Genomic DNA, 19994 nt, shown 5'->3' with positions numbered 1-19994 from the left:
CAAATAATTCGGACATTCCTTCTTGAAATGTCCATGCCCATTACATTCGAAACAAGTGACACCTTGTGTAGGTTGGGATTCTTTTCCATCTTTCCTTTAGAATTCCCTTTTCTCCCTTCCAGAACTTTGGAATTTTCTTCTATCATCAAATTTGCCATTATTTTTGAATTTCAAAAACTTTTTGAAATTTTTGACAAGGTATGCAATATCTTTGTCAATCACATCTTCTCCCGATGAGTCTTGATCTTCCACCTTCTCATTGATGGTCTTTAGAGCAAGTGATTTACTCTTCCGTTGATTGGGCAGTGACATCTCATAAGTCTGCAGAGAACCAACCAGCTCTTGCACTTTGATGTCATCGAGGTCCTTGCTCTCTTCAATTGCTGTTACTTTAGCTCGAAAGCTTTCCGGCAATGATCGAAGGATCTTCCTTACAATCTTCGAGTCCTCCGTTTTCTCCCCCAAGTTGAACTTGCTGACAACCACTTCATTTAACTTCCCATAGAAAGAATCAAAAGACTCATCCTCACTCATTTTGAGCTCCTCAAACCGAGTGGTCAGCATTTGTAACTTGGTGTCTTTCACTTTCTTCGTGCCTTCATAGGTAGTTTCCAAAATCTCCCATGCTTCTTTGGCCACGGTCATATGAGAAATCCTGTGAAATTCATCTGGAGACACACCACAGAAAATAGCATTGAGTGCTTTACTGTTAACATTAGATGCAGCAAGTGCTGCCTTATCCCATGTGGATTTTGCTGCCTCTGGTTTGGTCCAACCAATCTCAACAGCATTCCAAACGGATTCATCAATAGAACACAGAAAAGCTCTCATTCGAACCTTCCAAAATGCATAATTACTACCATCAAAATATGGAGGTGCATTTAGGGATTGAGACCTATCCATCTCAAAAGGGAGTCAAGGATCACACAATGGTAATGAAACCAATATCAGTGTACCCGCTCTGATACCAATTGAAAGTTCAAAAACGTGTAAAAACACCTTTGAACGTTTAGACCCCCAAATTACAACTTAATCAATTCAAGCAATATGTCAAACAACTAGTGTGCGGAAACTTAACATATGCTATCATACGAAATTGATTAAACACTATCTAAGCCATAACAGATTAAAATCCACAGCAGATAAATAAAAAGGCAAAGATAGAGAGGAAGGAAGATGCAAACACAAAGACAACACGCGATGTGTCATCGAAGAGGAAACCGAAGCCCTCGGCGAAAAACCTCTCCGCCGCCCTCCAAGCGGTAATCAATCCACTAGAAAATATAGTTGGATACAAGGACAGCAATAGACCCTCCAAGCCTAATCTACCCAGTGCACCTAAGCCCTCCAAGCTTCTTGCTCCAACGAGGTTGCGCCGAACCTTTTTCTTTTCTAGCTTTCCGGATTCCGCTACTAGACCGTAGCATCAACCAATGAAGATTGGCTCCTTCCTAACTGCTTCCCAGAAATCCAAACAGCAGTCTCACAATGATGATGATGGTGAGAACCTGGTTTGGTATAATGCCTCTCAAGGATTTGACAATGGAGAGGAAGAGAGTTGAGGAATTTGAAGAGATTCTAAGGTAGAGATTGTGGGTGAAACAATCTGGTTTTTCTTTAGGGTTTCTCTCTCAAAATTCTCTCTGGAAGCTCTCTTTCAATCGTGGGTAATAGGGGTATTTATACTGGAGTGGAGAGGAATGTGAAACGTCAGAATTCTACAAAACAGGGGTGGCTCGCGGCTTGACCTCGCGGCTTGACTGAGTCGCGAGATCCAGTCGCGAGATAACCGTATGGCCAGTTGTCCTGTTTTGTCCTGTAGTGCTCCAGCTAGCAGACTGTTCACCTTCCAGCATGCTTGGCACGTGAGGTTGCTTCTGGCGGCTTGAAGCCGCGAGTCACCCGCGAGACCCAGCCGCGAGACTCTGCTTTCTTGCACACTCTTGAGCAAACTTCACTCTATCTCACTCACTACCCTTACATCAAACCCACCTAAATACAGGGTTACTAAATGCTGAATTACAAGCAAATTTGGCACGGAATAAAGCCAATTAGATGGTTGAATAAATTCAACCTTACAGGTGTGATTGGAAAAAGTAGAAATCTCAAATTATAATAAATATAAATTATTAATTTTTACTCAAAAAATAGAAGAGCCTCTAAACACGTGCGTGAGTGTGTGCTTAGAGGCTAGTTTATATTATAGTTCTAGATTTACCAGTATATTTGCCAACGGTTCCATGAGCACTCAAGTTATTGACTAGTTACATAGAGAAATTTGTGTTTGTTTAAAAAAGAAAAAAAAAAGTTATTTTAGAATCACAGGTCCTATTTGTTATTTTAGAATCAGTGAGTGCTGTTGTTATTGACTTGTGCTTTTGTTGTGACTTTTTAAGTAAAAGGGGAAAGGAATTTGTTAACAATATAAAGTGTGAGAGAGATAGTTTGAATAGATTGAATAGGCCAAAGTGGATGCGGAATGGGAAGCATAGAATAGGAACACTGAGAATACGAGGGCTACGTGGTTCAGCCTTATCAGCCTACATCCATTGAGGAATCCCTTAAAGGCTACATCTTTATTATATAAGAGTGTAGTATAATAACCTGTGTTACAATATTGAACCCTAACATGAGTATATATAAGCGACTAAACCCTAGACTATTAGTACAAGTAGGAGTGAGCTTGAGCCTATTACATTGGGCAAATATGTCTAATAAATTTCTAATAGAATTTACAAAGTAAAGTGAAAACCACGTCCATTTCATATTTTCATTTCTTTATCAAATAGGGAATTATCTTAGTTTCAGTCCGGCATTGTTTCAAGAGTGTTACGAGTATTACAGCATTTCCAGTTAGCAAAAATTAAAAGAGTGTTTCAAGCATCACAATCATTTTTTATTTCCAAATCTGTAAGTCTGTCATTTTTCACGCTTATTCATCACTTCTATTCTTTCCTTCCTTGAAATTAAAAAACCACATCTATTTTTTCCTTTTTCATTTTATTTTTTCTCTTCAGTTTTAATTGAATGAACCTTTTTTTTTTTTGTGTGTGTGTGAATTATAGTTGTAAATTTGATATAAATTTTATCTTTTTGCATGATTAAAAGGATGAACCATTTTTTGTTGCAATGGGTCTAGTAGTAATAGTTGCGAATAACACAAAAAAGTGCATGTATACATGGGGAAGGATTTATCAATAAGCAACAAACAAAAGTTTGCTTTACAAGACTAGAGTTATGGTGAGAGTACTTTAATTCTGTAGTATTTTTTTTTTTTTAATCTATTAAATTTATCTTTGTCTCATTTCTACAGTAAAATAATTTTCAGTCAACCCTTCTTTGCAGAAAAAGAAGCAAAAACAGAAACAAGAAAGGCAAAACAGGAGTCATTGGATTGCCTAAAACCGGAGTGTTTTCAGGAGGTTTTGGTGCCCATTGCTGCTTTAATTCCTTCTCACAGATGGGTGAGTTCTCACTTTTAAGTTTTAACACACAATCCTCTCTTTTTATTATTATTCTTTCACTCCCTGCCTGAAATAAAAATCCCACATCACTTCGTTTTTTCTTCCCTAATTTAATTATATATTTTTCTTTATTTTTAATTGGTTGTACTTCTTTTATCTAAATTTCCAGCAGCTTCAGTGAAGTGTAAAAGAGAGCCATCGCCATCACCATCTTCTTCTTCAATACATTAGCCAAAATACGATGTATTTCTTAGTTTTAGGGGTGAGGACACCCATAATAATTTTACTGACCATTTATATGTTGATTTGAAACAAAAGGGGATTATTACTTTTAGGGATGAAGAAGAACTCAAGAAAGGAGAATGTATTTCTGAGCTCTTCAAAGCAATTGAAGAATCACAGTTTGCTACCATCATTCTCTCAAGAAACTATGCATCTTTTACGTGGTGCTCGGATGATCTTGCTAAGATTATCAAATGCAAGGATGAAATAGGACGGGAAGTTTTGCTAGTTTTTTACAATGTGAGCCCATCTATTGTACGAAAACAAACAAAAACTTTTGAACAAGCCTTTATTGATCACCAGAAATGCTTTGAGGATAATATAGAAAAGGTGGAAACATGAAGAGATACTTTAAAAAAAGTGGTTGATATCAACGGTTGGGATCTGCATCTACAAAATAGGTAATTTCCATGAATTTCAAATGATAAGCTTCTTTTATTTACCGAGGAGCATATAATTAACTAAGAGAATATATCATAATATACATGGATTGAACTACATCATGGTATTCTAGTTAAAATTCTGTTAAATTTTTAGGAACAGTAGAAGTGGTTGTGAATTTGGACTTAGGGAAGCTCTATGAAAAGATCAAAATGGAATTACTTGATTCATATATATATATATGTGTGTGTATATATATCTCACTTTTGCTGACATATTTTTTTTGTTTAGAATCAAATCTGCTGACATTAATTTTTTTTTTTTTTTGAATATAATATAATCCTTGATGTGGAGATGGCCTATGGCTAGATCTTTCGTTTCCTCTTATTTAAGTGGATAAAGTTTTCTTATTGTTTGAAAAGTCGTCCAACACTATCGTTTTACTGTCAAAAAAAAAAAAAAAAAAAGTCGTCCAACAGAACATAAAAAGGTTTCCAAAAACATTTTAGTTAACAAATCATTACAAGTAAACTTTGCAACATTAAAAACTCTCCAAACTCCAAAGACAACTCCTTTCACATCACGGTTCAACTATTGACCGTCATTAATTGGCAGTTGACCAGTATTGACTAACTGTGGATATTTTTCCCAAATGTCTTTTTTTTTTTTTTTTAATTATAAATTTTTCGAATAAATTCAGACTTTAGGGTCAATATTAACATTTGAGGTTCCCAAATGACCCAAAACATACAAAATGTTTAATTAGTTCATTTTCAATATTGAAACCAAATACATGACAATGAGTCAATTTTTTGACAAATATTTTCAGTCAAAACAAATGGACCATTCATTTCATAGGAAAGCTTTTATAAATTCTTCTTTGGCCCCTTAAGAATTAAAGTCATTCAAAGTGAAAATTTGGAGAATTATAACACTTTTATAACTCAACATGATGCAACCATCCAAAATTAACTTTTGGCAAATTATATTTTGGATTCAAGGTAGGCATGCCAAGTACCCAATATAATGTTTCAGTTGGTTTCTCCAAAATAAAATAAAAAAGGGTAGGCATGCCAATTTCATAGAGATTTAATTTTGGCTCATTCATTATTTTGGTAAAAATTATCGAACCAATTTATCCATTTTATTCCCATTCCCAAACCAATTGTTTACATAATTTAATTTGAAGAAGTATAGCTTTGAGGAGTTTATCATTGATATTAGGGTGCTTTTGAATGATTTTATTCAAAGAGAAACATAACATACCTTTGGGCCTCAACTAAAGAAGTAAAAGCTTGGGTTTGTGTTGGCACAAAGGTATAAATCATTAAATTTTATTTTTAATTAATAGAAACCAATACCTCCTCTTCACTCATTTACCTGGTATACAAAGCTTTTTCAATTGTCTACTTTGAAAATTTTGAGTATTGCCATTGTTATTAATATTTTGTACTCAACCAACCTCAAAGGGTCTTAAAAATTTATATATAGCATGTTCAACTTAAAATATTCCAATGAAGTTTCTCTTAGCAATCAAGCATGAAATGTGATGCTTAAGTTTTTGCTCAATCAATGTATTTCTTAATGAAATAGATTTTTGATTTAGTAGATCCAATATCATTGCTAACCTAAGAAAATTAGTGGACTAATTCATGGAAAGATATTCCCAAGGAGTATCTTTGCCTAATATTTTTCTTTCTCCCCTGAAGTTTAACAATTGGTTTGGACCATCATGTAATTATTTTCTATCTTCTTTGTAGGCTTGAGTCCAAAATTATCCAAGACATTGTGAAAGTAATTATGGAGAAATTGAGTTCTAAATCCTCAAGCATTAATAAAAATTTGATAGGAATAAAATCTATGGTGGCAGAATTGATCCCATCATTTTTTGGTTTTGGGAATGATATTTACATGATGGGGATTTGTGGTATGGGGGGTCTAGAAAAACAACTCTTGCTAGTGCTATATATTACGAGTATTCTGATCACTTTGAAGGTTCTAGTTTTATTGCCAATGTTAGGGAAATATCAGAAAAAGGTGAACTGCATGAATTACAACAACAATTTCTTGATGAAATTTTGGAGGGAAGTAATACAAAGATCTACAATGGTCAAGTAGGAGTTAAAAAAATCAAGAGTAGTGGGTTACGTCATAAAAAAGTTCTACTTGTCCTAGATGATGTTGATCACAAGGACCAATTAGAAGAATTGGCTGGAGAGCATGACTGGTTTGTATTGGGTAGTTGGATCATCATAACAACTAGAGATGAACATGTGTTGATCGATCATGGAGTGCTTAAAATATATAAGCCTAATGGATTAGACTATTTTGATGCTTCAAAACTTTTTTATTTGAAAGCCTTCAAAAATGAGCAACCCAAAGTAGGTTATATGCAGCTCGCCCAAAAAGTTTAGAATATGCTAGTGGCCTTCCATTAGCTCTTGTTACTTTGGTTTCCTTTTTGGTTGGAAGAATAGTAGAAGAGTGGCAAAGTGCATTGGATAGTTTTAAAAATAATAAAGGAGATATACATGATATACTTGAAATAAGTTACGATGGACTAGAGGAAATGTGGAAGAAGATATTTTTAGATATTGCATGTTTTTTTAGAGGGAGGGGGAAAGATCAAGTAATATAGATATTAGAGAATTGTGGTTTTAATGCAGAAATTGGTATAAGTGTTCTCGTGGAAAAATCTCGCCTAACTATAGATGACAATAAATATTTGGGGATGCATGATCTACTAGCAGAAATGGGTCAAAAAATTATTTGTTTTCAATCAGGTGGAAAGCTTGGAAAGCAAAGTCGGTTGTGGCTTGTTGAGGACTTGCTTCATGTTTTGGAGAACGGAATGGTAAGAAAAATGACAAAGCTATAATTTTATTTCAATGAATAATATTGAGTTGGTATAGTAAAATAATTTTGTTCAAAAAGTATTTATGTAACGAAATCAAGAATAAAACATTCATTTACCAATTACCATGCTAATATATTGTCAATGATGATCTCTTCTATTTTGAAAACATATATTATCTCTTTGTAATTGTTTATGAAATTGAATTTACTTTTCTTGATGTAATGAACTAATTATTCATCTCTTGGTTACTACCTAGAACAAAAGGCTATCTCAACGTTTTTTTTAATATTAAAAAAAAAAAAAAATCATTCTATAGGCTTTATTTTCTTTTTCCCTCACTTTAAAAGTAATCTTGAATTTCTAAAAGGTAGAAGTGCACCTTTCAAGTTTTAATATATGAATTTTAAACAAATTAATAAGAAAAAAAAGACTTTAAAAAAAGAAGTAATACAATCTATTAATAGGCCTTTATATGTAGTACATTTTACTATCAACATATGATGTTGTACTACGATCTATTAGTTACTAATGGGACTCTTTAGAATCTGTTTGGGTTAGTTTTATGCAAATTCGTGTTTTGAAAACTTTAGAAGTTGTGTTTAGAAAATGTCTTTTTCAAAATGAAATTAAGTGTTTGGTAAAATATGTAGAAATTATTATTGATATGAAAAATTGTAGCGTGAAAATGCAATTTTATAGTGATTTCCATGAGTTGCTATTTGAAAACGCAACTTTTTTTCTATAATAAAAATGTAATTTTCTTAAAAACGCAAAGCCAAACACCAATCTTATTGCATTTTCATTTAAATTTCTCTTTTTCTCCACTAAATCACATTGGCAAATGGTATATAATTTGAAGTACATTTTACTATTTTTAAGTATTACATTTGGGGTTGGACCCAACGTATGGGAGGAGGAATAAAAGAAATATATATTTTAGAGAGTTTTATATATGAAAACTTAGGGAGTAGATTTTTTTTTTTTTTAATCTTCTTTACAGGTTTAAAAACGTATAAAACTTAAATAATTCTATTATTCTTATAATTTGATTAGGCAAATCACCAAGCCTTTGCTTTTGAAATCTTAGGCAACAGAAGCAATTCAAGCCATAGTTGTCAAAGGCCGGAAAAAGGATTTCAACCTTGAAGAATTTTCAGAAGGGTTTTCAAAGATGTCTAATCTTAGATTGCTGACAATTGGTAGAATGAATGCTCTTAATGACCAAAGACATCTTGCTTTTCCTAATAACCTAGGATATGTTTTCTATCCTCCTACTTTTCCATCCTCTCACCATTTTTCTATCCTCCTACTTTTCCACCTCTTCAACCAAACAAACCCTTAATGACCAAAGACATCTTGCTCTTCCTAATAACCTAGGATATGTTTTCTATCCTCCTACTTTTCCATCCTCTCACCATTTTTCTATCCTCCTACTTTTCCACCTCTTCAACCAAACAAACCCTTAATGACCAAAGACATCTTGCTCTTCCTAATAACCTAGGATATGTTTTCTATCCTCCTACTTTTCCATCCTCTCACCATTTTTCTATCCTCCTACTTTTCCACCTCTTCAACCAAACAAACCCTTAATGACCAAAGACATCTTGCTCTTCCTAATAACCTAAGATATCTTTGGTGGAAGTACTGTCCTTTTAAATGTTTGGCATCCAGTCACAAACGAATGGCGTTTGTTCAACTTGACTTGCAATACGGAAAATTTGAATATCTTTGGGAAGGAGTAACGGTAATTTTGTTCTTTTTAATTGCCTTTCTATTATTTTTTATTATCTCTCTTTACTTTTTTAAAGTGTAGCTACAAATACAAATACACTCTCGCTATATTTTAGCTTCCTCATTTCATTTATAGAGCAGCTTCAATTTAAATGTATTCTTTAGTTATTAAATTAATTTCCACGTTTAATGAAAACACCTTTTTTGGTAACAACTTTCAACCAAGTTAAAGTTCATTGATCTTAGTCATTCCAAAAACCTTATTAAGACACCTGACTTTTCAGGTGTTTCGATACTTGAGGAACTAAGCCTTTGTCCAATATTCCCCTGCCATTGACAAAGTATAAGTACAAGTTATCCCTCTAGGAATCAACTGGACAACACCGATCGTATCCTACCTCAAGAATGGGACATTGCCAGAAGACCGCAACGCTTCTCGTAGACAAAAGGTATAGTCTTCACATTTCGTCATGATGGGGGATGTCCTTTACAAAAGGGGTTTCTCCCATCCATATCTGAGGTGCCTAACCCTCGATGAAGCAGATGATGTCATGAAAGAGGTAAATGAAGGAGTATGCGAGAACTACTCGAGGGCACACTCATTGGTTCATAAGCTGATACGGGCTGGATACTACTGGCCCACTATGCAGAAGGACACCTAATCCTACGTGGAGGTGTGTAACGTTTCAGTAACATCATGTGGCAACCAACTGAGGAACTTACACCAATGAGCGGCCCCTGGCCGTTTGCCAAATGGGGATTGGACATAGTAGGACCCTTCCCCATTGCCATATGATAGATCAAGTTCCTTGTTATAGGGATCGACTACTTCACCAAATGGGTCGAAGCAGAACCATTGGCCACTATCATGGAGAAGAATGTTCGGAGCTTCATTTGGAAAAGCATCATTTGTCGCTTTGGAATCCCTAGGGTCTTCGTCTCTGACAATGGAAAGCAATTTGACAATGATGCATTCAGGAATTTTTGCCAACAGTTAGGAATCAAGAACCACTACTCCTCTCCCGCTCACCCCCAGGCCAACAGAAAAGTTGAAGTCACAAACCGATCCTAGCTCAAGATGATCAAGACTCGGCTTGAGGGAGCAAAGGGTATATGGCTAGATGAGCTACTCGGTGTCCTACGGGCGTATAGGATGACGACTCGCACACCTACGGGGGAGACAACTCTCTGCCTCGCGTACAGACACGAAGCCATCATCTAGTAAAAGTGGGACTAACCAGCTATCGAGTACCCACCATAATGAAGAAAAGAATGAAGAAGGAGTGCATCTATAGTTAGATCTTCTTGGCGAAGTTAGAGCAATGGTAGAACAGAGGATGACCCGTTATTAGGATTTGATGACAAAGCACTACAACACCAAGGTCAGGCCTCGTCATTTTCAAGTCGAGGGCCTAGTCCTAAGGTAGGTAACAATGGCCACCAGAGATCCCTCACAGGGTAAGCTAGGCCCCAATTGGGAAGGACCCTACAAGGTTATTGACTGCCATAGAAAGAGGACTTACTACTTGGAAACCCTCAATGAACAGAGGCTCTATCACCTATGGAACGCTGAAAACTTAAGGAAGTACTACCAGTAGTAGTCAGATGTAGCTTATTTTATTGCTTTCTTTTCATTTTTCATTTTTGTGTCAAAATTGAATGTCAAGAGATGTTAAGACTCTAAGGATTTTAAGTTTCTTTTTTAAGCTCTTTCTATTATTAAGAAGACTTAGATGCATTATTAGAAACATTGCTTTACTCTCTAACCTTCAGTGGACCATCTAAACCACACCAAGCCCTACCTACGGGGTGGACGGACGACCAAGGATATTGACGGGTACATGGTCGTATAATTTTTACCAAGTCCTATATACAGGGTGGACAGATGACCAAGGATATTAAAGGGTACCTGGTCTTAAAAATTCTTACCAAGTCCTACCTACGGGGTGGATGGACGACCAAGGATACTGACGGGTACATGGTCGTAAAACTTTTACCAAGTCCTACCTACAAGGTGGACAGACGACCAAAGATATTGATGGCTACCTGGTCTTAAAAATTCTAACCAAGTTCTACCTGCAGGGTGGACGAACGACCAAGGATATCGATGAGTACTTGGTCTTAATAATTCTTACCAAGTCCTACCTACGGGGTGGACGGACAACCAAGGATACTGACGGGTACATGGTCGTAAAATTTTTATTAAGTCCTACCTACGGGATGGACGAACGACCAAGGATACCTGATCCTAAAAATTCTTACCAAGTCCTACGTACGGGGACAGATGGATGAAGTAGAATATCAATGGTACAAATGCGACGGGGGCATATTCACAATTACAATAAAAATAAAATCAGAAGTTTCAAAAGAATTTGAGCAAGTTATTTTGTGAAAAGGATGATTTGATTGCTAAGATCAATGAATCCAACAAATTGGTTGAGAAATATAAAAAACTTGCTGAAATTTCTCTTGAAAAGCTGAAAGAGTTTGAATGTTTGAATATGGACTTGGATGCTAAACTTGTTTTGTCTTACAAACTTGTTGATGATCTTAAATGTGAAAATGAATCTCTTAAAATGCATGCCAAGTGTTTGATTGCTGAACCTACTGTTAAAAATGATGAAAATATGTGTTGCAATCATGTTGTGGTACCCGATTTTGTGCCTAGTGTGTGTTCTACCTTAAAGGACAAATCGGTGTACATTCCTCCACATAAAAGAAATCAAAAGGTGGAGAGAAAGGCTGTTAAGTCAAAGCCTCTGTTTAGGTCTCAACCTAAGGCTTTGGATGGATCTAAGTTTGTTCCAACTTGCCACCACTGTGGTGTGTTTGGTCACATAAGACCCCAATGCCCCAAGTTAAAAAGAGAACAAACCTTTGTTGTTAGATCCCTTTCCAGAAAGCCTAGTGGACCTAAACATATTGTTTGTCACCATTGTGGTGCCTTTGGTCATCTAAAACCTCATTGCTCTAAGTTTCAAGCTTTTAAGAGAATCAAAAGAAAAGAGAAACTTGAGCTTTTGGAAGTTGTGCTTTGAAAGCTAAACCGGATTGGATGGAAAATGGTAAGTTGTTGAAGAAAGTGGTTAATGCTCTTACCTCCTTGTCTATGTGCATCTCCAGTTCTCATTCTTCTAACTCTCGTCTCACTTCCTTTGAGACACTCATTCCAAACAATCATTCTGTTTGGATGAGGAAGGGTTCCTATGGTTGAGCTTTTGCTCTTTTGGTCCTTGATCTAATTCTTTCGATCTTTGTTGGACCCTTCATGCATTAAATGTCATATCTTCATGCTTTTTGTGCATCTTGCATTTGTTTGTTTGCATTGTTTTGTTTTTTATCTTTCTTTTATATTTTAGTTTTGTGTGAGTAAAAAATCCAAAACCACATAAAAAGTGAAAAATTCAAAAAGTTTGATCGTATATGTTTGAACACATATCACATGTGAGTTTGGCCTTGTACCTTTGTACAAATGGCTTTGTGCATTTACGAGCTTAGCTTGTTATTTTTGCACTTATATCTTTGTGGAAAAAATCTTGACATCTTTGTGTGATTGTTGTAAATCGATCTTCAAGTTTGTCATGAATGATTAGTCAATAGTCATGTTGGTATTGATACATGCGTAGACTTGTGCTTATATCTCTTCCCACTCTTTTATTTTTATTGCTTAAAGAGCTCAATAAATGTAAATCTCAAAATGAAAAGAGATAATGAGCTGCAAAAGCCGTCGCACATACTAGTATTCGACTAGGAAAAATGGAAAGCGACTTATATGAAATTGTATGATGCCCAAAAAGCCAAAGGCCTGTTCATCAAATTGAAATATCACAAATTTCAAGCATCAATCTCAAAAATGAGATGTATTGCTCAAAATGAGTTGTATTGATTCAAAATGATCAAATGATATGAATTGTAAGAAACCAAATGAAAAGCTTCAATCTTATGTAATCATTTTCTTGTAGGAGGTCATATATGTTCATTTCTATAATTGAGATAGACCATTTGACTTAGTACTAGTTGTGTACGACTTGATTAAATTGATCATTGAAGCTTCACTCTAGACTAAGGACTATTCCACATTTGATACACACACACAACACACATGCCTAATATTCATTTAATGTCTTATTCATTTGTTAGATTGTACTTGTCTAAATGTGATGTGTGTGTGCTCAATCATATATGGTTCAATCCAAAAAGATTTTTGATGATTTTATATGTTTTTGGAAGTGATTTTTATCACTTTTTGTGTTTATGTTTAGTGCTTACTTTGTTTTTCAATGTTTAAACATGTTCTGTTTTGAAAAATAAGTGTCAGAATTTTTGGCTACTCATTTTGGCTACTTGCGTGAGCTGCCAGTTTTGGCGACTCAGTTTGTCGACTTGCAAGCTGCGAGTTTAAGCTGTGAGTTCATATAGAGAGGTTTCGCGACTCTCTCGCGACTTGGCTCGCGGCTCTCTCGCGACTTGGCTCGCGACTCGCCAGTCACGAAACGCCCAGACTCAGCTTTTTAAAGAGCTTTTTCGTGGGAAACTTGTTTTAAACCTCTCTCATCCTCTCTAAAACCCCTCTTTCAATATTTTTACATCAAAACCCAACCAATTTGAATGGTTTTTCATTCCCTTAACATCTCTAAGGTAATTATAAACTCTTTTCATTAATTTTGATTCTTAGATTATGTTTTGGAGAGTTTTGTGCTCTTGGTTGGGATTTTTATCATAGGGGTTGGGAAAACTTATTTTTTGTCAATTTTCTTCATGGGATTGGTTTTTTTTGTTGATATGCATTGGATGTTGGCCCCTTGTGGTAGAAATAACATGTATTAAGGGTGGATTTCATGATGTTCATGCATTGTTTCACATTTTTGTTCATAGTGTGCATGCTAGGTGTTTGATACAATGCCTCTTAGACATTTTCTAGCTTGTTTGGACTCCGGTGAGTACCAAACTTTGGGGTTTCTCATGTTTCCTCATTAGGAACATGTTTGGTTCATTGGTTGTGTATTTAACACACCTTACCCCACATGTGCATTTTTCATGCATTGGTCATGCATTGCACTTAGCCACCTCTTGCACACACCCTTGCTACCCTTGTCATGCATTGGTCTATACCTTACTTCTTCATCCTAGCATGTCCTGTTTACCTTATGCTTTGTAGCATTTTACTTTGTTTTGGGTTTGAGCTTCATTTTCTCATTCATCTCGCACCCCTCATGCATCATTAGCATTGTTCGTACCTTCATCTCTTGCCCTCGTTTCTTCTTGACCCTTTGTCTATTCCTGACAAAAAGGGGGAGAGTATTCTCTAGAGAATATACCAGAGTATTTTGTTATTTCTATATGACTCTTGTGCACATCCTTAGGGGGAGAAATTCTATTTCTCATGCACATTTGTAAGGGGAGAGATATTCCATAGGGGAGATGCATATACCAAGGGGGAGAAGACATTGAGATAATAAGAAAACTTTGTTTTGTTTGTTTTCTTGTTGTCTTTGTGGTGCTTTGAGTTATACTTTGTGGTTCTCATCGCATCATGTTTTTGTTTTGGACATGCATACTTCCTTATGCTATTGTGCTTCATTGAATGCATGTTCGGATGATCAATTGCTTTGCTATGTGATCTTTGTAGTCATTTCTATATGACTGTTTTGGTGTTTGATCAAGTTTCTCATATGTTTCACAACATGTTTACTTGATCGCTTTTTACTTGTTACATTATACTTGTCTTTGTATTACTTGCTTTACCTTGAGGGTCTAATGTGTTTTGTGCAAGTGTTTCAGGTTACAAGTATAAATGTTCCAAGTGCATCACAACTTCTCATCACTTTGAAGGGGAGAAACTTTAAGCACTTTTAGTTTATACTACTTAAGTTTATATTCAGTATTTTGTGATTTGTACCCATGTTGCTTTTGTAAGCTTTTAGGGTTTATATCTGTAGGCTTTATGGTCTATACCATGCTTGTATGCAGCCTTTTATACTTTGTTAAATCAGTACTTTTAACTAAATGTCATGCATTTTCTTGTTAAGTACTGTCACTCTTGTGCCCTTGTAGGATTGTTCCTAGATGCATATACTTAGTGTATTATGCATTGGTTGAGTGTTAGGCATACAAGTAACTTGCATTGTTTTTATTAGCTTGTATGTTCAAGTGTTCATTCCAAGTGTGAATGAGCATTGTGATCACTACCTTATAGTGATTACTTGTTTGATCAAGCCATGGTTTGTTTCTTAACTCCATCTTTGCTTAATCACATATTGCTTGCTTCATATGCATTTCATGCTTTTCTGCATACAATGATCATGGTGTATTGTTGTGTTTCAGGAGATTCATGTTTATATGATTCAAGAGCTGCACAGTTTTTAGATTTAGGTGTGAGTGAGTTTTGCCATTGTTCCCAAACTCACGTTTAAGTCTAGAGTCTATTTTAGGGTGTTTTGTCACGAATAACCAAAGGGGGAGATTGTAAGGTTGAATTTAATCAACCATGTGTTGGCTTTATTCCGTGACAAATTTGCTTGTAATATAGCACTTAGAAACCTTGTATTTAGGTGGGAATCATGTAAGGGTAGTGTGTTAGAGAGTGTGAAGAAATGCTCAAGACTGTGCAGTGAAGCAGAGACTCGCGGCTTGATCTCGCGGGAAGCTCGCGGCTTGTAAGCCGCCAAAAGTTGCACACGTGCAGAGCATGCAGGGGAGCTAAACAGTCATGCCAGCTGGAGCACTACAGGACAAAAATCTAGACTGGCCATTTAGCTAGCTCGCAACTTGAACTCGCGACTCAGTTAAGTCGCGAGGTCAAGTTGCCAGCCAACCCTGTTTTTGGAAAAACTGACTCTTTGCATTCTTTTCTCACACCAGTATAAATACCCCTCATTCCCACAAAATATGTGTGGCCATTCAGAAAGAAAAACCCTAAGAGAGGTTTCTTCAAAACACCCACCCAATTAGAGAGAGCTACTCATTCTTAGAGAGAAATCTTTGTAGTCTTTTCTCATTCCCTCTCTCATTGTCATACCTATTGAGATGAGATTTCTATCCAAACACTACCCACACCCATTTAGAGTGTTGAGTGTTTTTGGAGTTTTGGGAAGTATTAGAAGATGCCAAGGATGGCGGATGCTATGGATTATAGCGGAATCCGGTAAGCTAGAAAAGAAAAAGGTTCGGCGCAACCTCGTTGGAGCAAGAAGCTTGGAGGGCTTAGGTACATCGGGTAGATTAGGCTTGGAGGGTCTATTGCTGTTCATGTATCCCAACTACATTTTCTAGTGGATTATTGACCGCTTGGAGGGCGGCGGAGAGGTTTTACGCCGAGGGCTTCGGTTTCCTCTTCGATAACACATCGTGTGTTGTCCTTGTGTTTGCATCTCTCTTCCCTTTATCTTTGCCTTTTATTTTATGTTGTGGATGTGATTTTAATTGGCTTAGATTGTTTACCAATTCTGTATTACTTTTTTTTTCATGTTCCGCACATTAATTGTTAGATATAAAGTTTGAATTGGTTATTTGTAAATTGGGGATCTAAACGTTCAAGGGTGTTTATACACATATTTGAACTTTCAAGTTCCATAGTGGATAGGGCCATGGGAGCTCTCGGGCCTTCCGGTGCAGGTTGATCGACAACCCCAGCGTTAGTGTTCTTCGCCTTTTACTTGATGTTATGGATAGAGTCCACTGTTTCACCACTGCTTCCACTTGCTTCAAGCACTCATCGAACCCGTCACCATAATATGTGCCACACTCATCGAAGAAGGGTCAGGAGACACGAAAATCCACCATGGCATTCACCTTAGCCTTGTCCATAGGCTCACGGAGGGCTATCAGTTCTGTTGTTAAATTAATCTTCACCTTCTCTGCCTCCTCCTTAAGACGGGTGTCCTCCTTCAACTTGGCAAGCCAGCTCCGTTGTTAGATTAATTTTTGCCTTCTTTGCCTCCTCCTTAAGACGGGTCTCCTCCTTTAGCTTGGCAAGCATTGCTGTCAACTCCTTATTAAGAGTGTGGATAACCTACTTGTACTGGTCCCTCTCTTTATTCTCAATCTCCTGACGCTTATGGAACTGTCGGATCACCCTCTTGTTGGCCACGCACCTATCCTGAAGGGCTTTCATCCGTACCAATGCCTGAGACAAAAGCAACTATTTGTAGACACCCCATTTTACAACTTGCATTTAACCAATAGATAGATCTTCAGATTTGTGATACAAACAAAATCTTGATGCTCTAATGATCATAATGGTATGTCATGGGCTTTGATCGGACCACCTGATCAAAAGTTATCATACAAACAATTTTCAATGATCATGGCTCTCCTACACAATGGGCCCAATCATGTCCCATTTTAAACACTTAATTTTGATTAGTTCTCACAAGAATTAATTTAAAATTAATTAAGTATGATTTTTGATTGGATTTCATTTTACTTCATTTTTTTAAGAAATAATAAAAAATGTTTTCCTTTATGGCATCTTATCTGCTTTTTTTTGGAGAGCGAAAAAGATATGATCCATGTAAAAATTAAAAAAAAAAAAAAAAAACAGAAAAATGCTCAAAAAACGTTATTATTCTCAGCAGCAACTTGAATCTCATTTTTGGCCAGGAAAACGTTAAAATTTGATTTTCTCTATTTCTAGGAAAAGTTGTAGAGAACTGAATTTCCTTTCAAAAAAACACTAATTTCGAATCAATTGAAATTTTGAGCAAAAATTTATAGTCAAAATACAAAACAGGTGCAGAAGATAACACAAATTCAGCATCATCTTCAATTTTCTTTCAAAATTTCAAATGGGGATCAACATCAAATCTGTTCAAGCTTATCTAATAGGCTTATCCCTTCCCTTAGCTTCAGAAGAAAGTTTTTGAAAAATAAGTTGGATAGAAAAACAGATACATTCTATGAAAAATTTCAAAAAACAGAAAAATGCTCAAAAAACGTTTCTATTTTCATCATCAACTTGAATCACATTTTTGGCTTGGAAAGCGTTGAAATTTGGTTTTCTTTATTTTTGGAAAAGTTGAGAATTTAATTTAATTTCAAAAAACACCAATCCTGAATCAATTGGAATTTTTAGCAGAAAGTTACAGCCAAAATACGAAATAAGTGCAGAAGATAACACAAGTTTAGCATTATCTTCAACTTCCTTTCAAAACTCAAATAGGGATCAACACCAAATCTATTCTAGCTTATTTAAACAGGTTTATGTCCTCCCATAGCTTTAGAAGAAAGCTAATAACTTAGCTTTAAAGCTAAGCCATTCCTTCCCCTATAAAGAGAGAAGACCTCTTCCATTTTCTGCACCTCAATTCCCTCTAGAGAGCTAGTGAGAAAGCAGAAAAGAAAAACTATTGTGCAACCATTGTTCTTACTTTGGTTGTAGTTTAGTACTTCCTTGCTTTCTCCCTAGCCCTTTAAGTGATCACTTCGCCCTTTAATTTATGCTATATGCTGGTAAGTAGTTAATTGTGTTCTTTAAGTTTTTGCACATGCTTGAATAAATGCTTCCAAGTCATTATTTGTTTCTTTCAGATATGCTTGTATGAACATGCCTATATATCTCATTGATATTCCTTTTACATGCTTAGATGAACACTTCTAGGCTAATGCACAACTTTCTCTTGAATGCTTCGATGAACTTGTCAAAGTAGCTATTTTACATTTTTAAATGCTTAAGCGAACATGTCTAAGTATTTTGATTTTCTCTAGATGAACATGTCTAAGGGATTTTTCTTTACTTTTTTTTCATAATTGCAACATGCCTATAACCTTTAGTGATGAAATTGGAGTTTTAGTGACGAAACTCATTTCGTCACTGTAGCCTCGTCACTAAAAGTCCTGGTGACGAAAAATTTCGTTACTAAAAGCCCGATTTGATTTTTTTAAAAAAACATGTAGTGACGAAAACATTTCGTCACTAAATGTTTTCCTCACTGAAAACACTATTCAATGACGAAAATATTTTGTCACTGAAAACACTTTAGTTTACTAAATCATATTTAGTGACGAATAATTTCGTCACTAAAAATATGTTTGGGTACATATAGTGACCAAAAAATTTGTCACTAAAGCTATTTTTAAGAAAATCCAAGCACATATAGTGACAAAAATTTTTGTCACTAAAACCATTTCTTACAAAATTTTGCTATATTTAGTGACAAAATTTTTGTCACTAAAACAATTTTTTCTTGCTATATTTGTGACGAAAAAATTCGTCACTAAAACTTATTTTCTGTTTTTATTTTTTTCATGGCTTTGATATTAACCTGTAACCTGTCATTACATTATTAAAACCTCACATTTGAATAATACATTTATTTCAACAACACATTTATAAAAAAAGATCCATACATTCCATAAGTAAAAAAATAAAACAAGTATCCAATTCAAACTCCTTCCATACAAGTATACAATAATTGTTTGCAACAAATACAATAACTCAAGATGTTTTATAACAATACAAAAAGTATAGCGTAATATAATTAGAACTAACAAAAGATGTCCTCATGCCTCTTGCTTAGCTCGTGCCTCTTGGTCCTTAGCTCCCTCCTCTTGGTACAATTGAAGCCTTCTAAAACTTCATGTACTATTGGAATCACTGCTTGGTCATAAAGATCTCTCATAAAGATCTCTTTGTTGAGCTAAGGGACCAAAAACCTACATATTACCACAAACAAAATCTTAGTATCTACCATTAAATATGAAACTAGATTCTCAAAACTAACATTGTTTAACATTTCTGACATACAAGTTCAAGTTTTTTTTTTTTTTTTTTTTTTTGCTAACATTGAGTGGGGGAGGGAGATTCAAAGTCAAGTTCTCCTGCCTCTATAGAGAACTGGACAATGTGCCAATGCCGCTAAGTACAAGGCTCTTGGTGACATATACAGTCAAATTATAGGACTCCCTTATACTTTCCATTTCAGTGTTCGGATGTAAAGGTGTACATGGTGGCACATTATTTAATATTCTATTCTTACTACACCAAGGAATGAATACTTATTTTAGAGGACAAGACACCATGCACACCATTAAATGGACATTTTCCATTTCAAAGACAAATGAAGAGAACCCTTTTCTTGGAAAAAAAAATTACTTAACAAGAACACGCCTCTTTACCTACTCATTTTACCCTTTTCTATCCAAGTTTTATGTATATAGCCCTTAAATTAGATCACCTTGAAATAATGTGAAACCAAAGAATCCCCCATAAACAGCTAATTAATCTTTGAACCTTAATTCTTGAAAGCAACAACCAAACAATTATAAGTAAATATTGAACC

This window comes from Quercus lobata, chromosome 2 (assembly GCF_001633185.2).
Source record: "Quercus lobata isolate SW786 chromosome 2, ValleyOak3.0 Primary Assembly, whole genome shotgun sequence".
Lineage (NCBI taxonomy): Eukaryota > Viridiplantae > Streptophyta > Magnoliopsida > Fagales > Fagaceae > Quercus > Quercus lobata.
Note: the sequence above shows the minus strand (reverse complement) of the source record.